Source organism: Propithecus coquereli, unplaced genomic scaffold (genome assembly GCF_000956105.1).
Source record: "Propithecus coquereli isolate 6110/MARCELLA unplaced genomic scaffold, Pcoq_1.0 Scaffold1, whole genome shotgun sequence".
Taxonomy (NCBI): domain Eukaryota; kingdom Metazoa; phylum Chordata; class Mammalia; order Primates; family Indriidae; genus Propithecus; species Propithecus coquereli.
Genome location: NW_012133857.1, coordinates 2,391,173 through 2,397,622, shown reverse-complemented (window position 1 = coordinate 2,397,622; position 6,450 = coordinate 2,391,173). Strand labels below are relative to the sequence as shown.

The following is a 6,450-nucleotide window of genomic DNA, read 5'->3' as shown; positions in this document are numbered from 1 at the left end:
ATGCCTGTAGTCCCAGCTACTCGGGAGGCTGAGGCAGAAGGATTGCTTGAGCCCAGGAGTTTGAGGTTGCTGTGAGCTAGGATGACGCCACAGCACTCTAGCCCGGGCAACACAGTGAGACTCTGTCTCAAAAAAAAGAAAAGGAGAGACACCAGAACACCCACAAACAGAGAAAAGGCCATGTGAGGACATGGTAAGAAAGGGGCTGCCTATAAGCCAAGGAGATAGGACTCAGGAGAAACCAAACCTGCCAATACTTTGATCTTGGACTTCTAGCCTCCAGAAATGTGAAGAAATAAATGTCCGTTGTTTAGGCCACCCAACCCGTGGTATTTTATTATTGCAGCCCCAGCAAACTAACACAATTGAAATAGGTTAAAATATTCATACTGGCAACACCTAGAACAACCACTAAAGACTAAAAACAAAGATGGTGCAAGTTGAGTTCTTATGAGCAGAGATGAAGTTTACTGTGCAGGGTGCTTATTATGGAGTACTCTTGGGACAAATACCTGTGGCAGGAAGGGGACACAAACAGGAGTGGGCAGGGTGAGAAGTCAGGTTGTTATGCTAGCCCAATAGCCTTGGACAATTCCACATGAAGCTATGGAGCTAGAATGACTCTTCAGAATTGTGCTGAGTTGGACTAAAACAGTCAGACCTTAATATTCCTGCATCGGGCACAGGATGTAGGGGAATGACCTTGAGCAAGGTGGCTGTCTACCACCAAGGCAATCCCTGAAGGATCTGTCAGCACAAAGCTATCTGTCAACATGAATCTCAGCAGAGGGAACAATAATCACTGTTTGAAGTACTTCTTGATTAAAGAGAGATCTGAGCAGCATTTAACAGTATCCACCACAGAGATATAATCAATAAACCAATAGTAGAGATTATATGGGATAATAAAAAATACTCAAATAACTCAAAAGAAGGCAGAAAAAGGGCAAAAAATAACAATGAACAGTTGTAACAAATAGAAAACAAATAGCAAGATGTTAGATTTAAACAAACCATATCAATAATTACATTATGTAAATAGACTCTAAACACTCCAATTAAAAGGCAGTATTTAGAGTTCAAATATTAATAGTTTAAAATTTAAATGATTTAAAGAAAGATATACCATGCAAACACTAATCATACAAATGATGGAATGGCTATATTAATATCAGGAAAAACAGTTGTTCAGGACAAAGAATATCGCCAGGGATAAAGAGGGGCATTTCATAATGATAAGTGGGTCAAATCATCAGGAAGACATAACAACCCCAAATGTATATGTCCAAGGAACAGAACCTCAAAGTACATGAAGAAAAACAGAAAGAACTAAAAGGAAAAATGGAGAAACCCACAATTATGGTTGGAGATTTTATTACTCTTTCAGTAATTGATATAACAAGTACACAGAAAATCAGTTAGGGTATAAAAGACTTGAACAACACCATGAACCAAATTGACTTTATTGTCATTTACAGAACATTCAATGAGAACAGAAAACACATCTTTTCAAATGCACACACAACATTCTCCAAGGTTAAACTATCTGGGCCAGAAAACAAATGTCAATGAATTTTAAAACACTGAATATATACAAAGTATATTCTTAGACCATACAGACCACATTAAGTAGTAAAATTAAATTATAGCAAAAAGATACCTGGAAAATCCCCTAATATTTGGAAATTAACCTATGAATCAAAAAAAAGGAAACATTTTGAACTGAATGATAATAGAAACATATGAAAATTTATGGGATGCAGTTAAAGCAGTGAATACAAAGAAATTTGTAATGTTAAATGCTCACGTTAGGAAAGAGGAAATGTCTTAGCGATCTAAGTTTTCACCTTGAAAAGCCAGAAAAAGTGCAACAAATTAAACTTGAAGTCAATAATACAGAGTAGAAATCAATAGAATAGATAAAGGATATGATCATATAGAAGAAAAGGAAAGGATCAATCAATTAAGGAAAAAAGGAGAAGATACAAATTACCAATTTCAGAAATGAAGAGAGAGACGTCACTATAGGCAAATAAGGCTAATAAAGGAATATTACAAAAATATTTATGCTAATAAATTTGACACATTAAAAAAGGAGATTCTTTGAAAGGTACAAGTTATTAAACTGACACAAAAAGAAAAATCTTCAGAAAAATCATAAGGGGGCCAGGCATGGTGGCTCATGCCTATAATTTGAGCACTCTGGGAGGCCAAGGTGGGAGGTTCACTGGAGCCAGAGCAGCCTGAGCAAGAGCAAGACCTGTCTCTACTAAAAATAGAAAAATTAGCCAGATGTGGTGGTGCGTGCCTGTAGTCTCAGCTACTCAGGAGGCTGAGGGGATCCCTTGAGCCCAGGAGTTCAAGGTTACAGTGAGCTATGATTGCACCTAGGCTACAGAGTAAAACCTTGTCTCTCAATAAAAATAAAAAATTTTAAAAAGAGAAAAGGAAGAAGAAAAACTGATTTTTTTCTCATAGAGGATATGATATGATATGTGCAAATCCTACACATTCTACTAGTAAGAAATAATACCAGAACTAATAAGTGAATTTCATAAGGTTGCAAGAGAACCAGATGAAACAAAAATAAATTTTTATATACTAGCAATGAATAATTCTATATGCTATAGAATACCACAGAATGTTTCTATATGCTAGCAAAAACAATTGAAAATGAAATTTTTGATGTTGAGCACCTTTTCATGTACTAATTGGCCATATGTATATATTTAATTCTCTTGATACCTTTACAACAGCATCAAAACAATTAAATATATACAGATGGCCAATAAGTACATAAAAATGTGCTCAACATCACTAGTCATCATGGAAGCACAAATCAAAACTACAATGATATTCCACTGGGATGGCTGTTATCAAAAAATAAATAAGTACATAAAAGGAAATAAGTGTTGACAAGGATGTGGAGAAACTGGATCCCTTATGTTGGGAATGTAAAATGGTGCAGCCACTGTGGAAAACAGTAGGGAAGTTCCTCAAAAAGTTAAACACAGAATTATCATATGATCCAGCAATTCCACTTCTAGGTAAATACTTAAAAGAATTGAAAGCAGGAACTCAAACAGATATTTGTACATCAATGTTCACAGCAGCACTATTTACAATAGCCAAAAGGTGGAAACAACTCAAATGTCCATTGAGGGATGAATGGATAAACAGAATGTGTTATACAAATACCAGGTAGCCTTGCTAAAACATGAATAAACCTTTAAAACATTAAACTATTAAACATTATGCTAAATGAAATAAACCAGACACAAAAGACACATGTATGATTCTACTTATATGAGATACCTAGAATAGGCAAATTCATGGAGACAGAAAGTAGAGTAGAATAGTGGATGTCAGGGTCTAGGGAGAGGGAGAATAGGAGTTGTTTAATGGGTAAGAAGTTTCAGTCTGGGATGATGAAAAAGTTCTGGAATTGTCCAGTGGTGATGGTGACACAACATTGGGAATGCATTAATACTTAATGCTACCAAATTGTATACACTTAGAATAGGTTAAAATGATGAATTTTATGTCATATATTTTATCATGATAAAAAATTTTTTAAATTAAATACTTAGGAATTAATTTAACAGAATTTGTGTATGACACTGTCATATGTGTATGACATGTGACATGTACACTAAAAACTATAAAACTTTGCTGAGGGGAATAAAAGAACTAAGTAGAGAACTGTCCTATGTTTGTGGAGTTCACTCCAAATTTGTACATACAGATCTTCTTCATTCTTTTTTATTGTATGCATGGACCATGTCCTATATTGACGGATATTTGCTTTGTCCAAATATTTTGCTATTACTGATAATTTCACAGTAACCTTATACATACGCTGTTGTGTATGTTGGAATCATGTCTTCATGCAGATTCCTACTGGAATTGTTCAATCATACTGATATTTAGCTTTGTTAAATGTTGCCAAACTTCCCTCTATAGGAGTTATGCAAAGTTACACTCCTACCAGAAATGTAAGAATGCCTGTTGCTCCACAGCCTTAGTAAGAGAGAATTTTATCAAACTTTTGGATTTTTGTCAATGAGCATTTAAAAATATGCTTAAAGAGTATTTGCATTTTTTCTGGTAGATGGCCATTTTTTTGTTGTTGTTTCTGACTGTTTTTCTTTTGGGTTTCTGGCCTTTTTCTTTTTTCAATTTTAAAAAGTCTTTTATATATTAGGAGGATGACTTTTTTGTCTTTGAGGTAAATCACAACTATTTTCTCCCAGTTTGCCACTTGTCTTTTGATTTCTCTTATGCTCTTTTCTTTTTACCATGACAAAAATAAAATTCAATTTTCACATAGTTAAATATATGAATCTTTGTATTTTTTGCTTCTGGATTTTGAGCCATGAGAGGCTTTCCCCACTCCCAGATTATAAATGAATTCTTCCATATTTTCTTCTAGGACTTGTATGATTTTAATTTTTATATTTAGCTGATACATTTGGAACTTATTCTGGTTTATGAGGCATGATTCTAATTCTATATTTTTCCATATGGCTATCCAGTTTTCCTAACATTATGCATTCAAAAGTCCATCTTTTTCCTGTGTTTCAAACCAACATCTTTCTCAAATACTGAAGGTCCACATGTAATTATGTTTATTTTTGGACTTATTATTCTGTGGCTCTGTCTATTCCTGAACCAAATACCACATGTTTTTTAGAAGCTTTATCTAATGGGCTGGTGGACCTCACTGAACTTCTTTTACAAAAGAGTTTTCCTAGCTGTTTCTTCTTGTGTGCTTTTCTGAGTGAACTTTAGAATCACATTGCTTAGATCCAGGCCTATCTACCTCCTTCCAAAATATAAGTTTGGTATTTTTATTTGGATCACACTAAGTCTTTGTGATTCTCAGTAATCCTTTTACTCAAGTCTGTTTTTATACCTTTAAGGAATGTTTTTAAAATTTTTTCAAATATTTGCTCTACTTCTAAGTATTTTAACTTTTTTGGTTGCTATTGTAATTGGGCTGTTGTCCTTCACAACATGTAATTATTATTGGTAGTATGTATGAACACTACCCTTTTTATACTAAAACTTTATATTCTATTGCTTTACTGAATTTTCTTACCATTTGCATTAGTTTTAGCATCAATTCTCTTAACTTTTATCTCTTCCTTTACTATTTTTATGTCTTTTTTTTCCCCCAAGCTCAAGTTTTATTTAAAATGTAAAAGAAATGGTTCCTGAAAATGCTGGTGAATAAAGCAAAAGGATGCAGTGATCTCTTCCTACAAGTTAGCCAGCCTACCCAAGTACAGGGATATACAGTACTTAATGCTGGCAGAAGTTCACAGTAGTTTAGTGTTACAAGATTATCTGTGCCTAGATTATGAAGAGATTCTCAGTGTGTGATGCTTAGTTCCAGGTTTACACCTTTGCTGGGCATGTACAAGAGCTCCTTCTCCTTGGCCATAGCCAGATCCCCTGGGCACAGAGTTCTTTGTATAGCATCCTTTACAATAGACTTCACCTTCTTTTTCAGTCAGAGTTGTTGATTCAAGACTCTTCCCACACTTGGCACATTGAAAACAGTTTTTGTACCAGGGCTTTCCAGCTCCAATTATCTTCTCGGCAGCATACACAGAATCCCCACATTTGGAACACTTCTCAGCACCTCCATATTTCTGAGCAAATTTAGAGTGGTTTGGATTTGTTGTAGGGCTGTGAGGTTGAACACTCTCTGGCTTGATGCCCAGCCTCTTACCACAGTCCATGTTGAACATGCCAGTGCCCTGGCCATAACCATAGCCTTTCGGCCCATACTTCTTTCCATAGCAGGATTTGCAGTGGATTGCTTCATCGTGAATTGCCAATGTTGTGCTATCTAAATTTTTACCGCAAACCAAGCACAGAAAGCAGCAGCGGTGGAAGCTCCGGCCATCACACTGCACCTTTTCCTCGTGGTACACGGTCCTGGTCCTCCCGCAGTTCCCACACTTGTTTCCACTTCTCTCAACAGGCATTTCAGGTCAGAGGCAGGAGCACGGACCACAGGTGGAGCTAGCGAGGCCGGGCCCACGGAGGGCATGAGCAGTCCGCGAGACTTTATGTCTTTTTTTTAATCTGACTGTACTGGCAATATTAAATGGAACTGGAGTGACTTGTTTCTGATTCTAGCAGGAACAACTCTAGTGGTTCCTCATTAAGTAGGTGCTGGCTTTTATCAATTTTGTAAAAATCAGGAATGGGTGTTAAATTTTGTCAACGTCCTTTTCAGCAGATATAATTAAATTTCTTTCTTTTTTAGACCTATTAAACTGCAGAATTATATTCATTGACTTCCTAATACTGAACCATTGGGGAATAACCTGCACTTGGTCATGATATATCATCTTCAATTCCCTATTGGTTTCTGTTTGCTGATATTTGGATTTTTTATTGATATTAATTTGACAATATTTAATAAATGTGGTATTT

At 35.6% G+C, this 6,450-nt stretch overlaps 1 pseudogene; it reads right to left on the bottom strand.

Moving 5' to 3' along the window:
- Positions 1-5,304: 5,304 nt before the first annotated feature.
- Positions 5,305-6,015, bottom strand: LOC105816048 (annotated as a pseudogene).
- Positions 6,016-6,450: the final 435 nt, after the last annotated feature.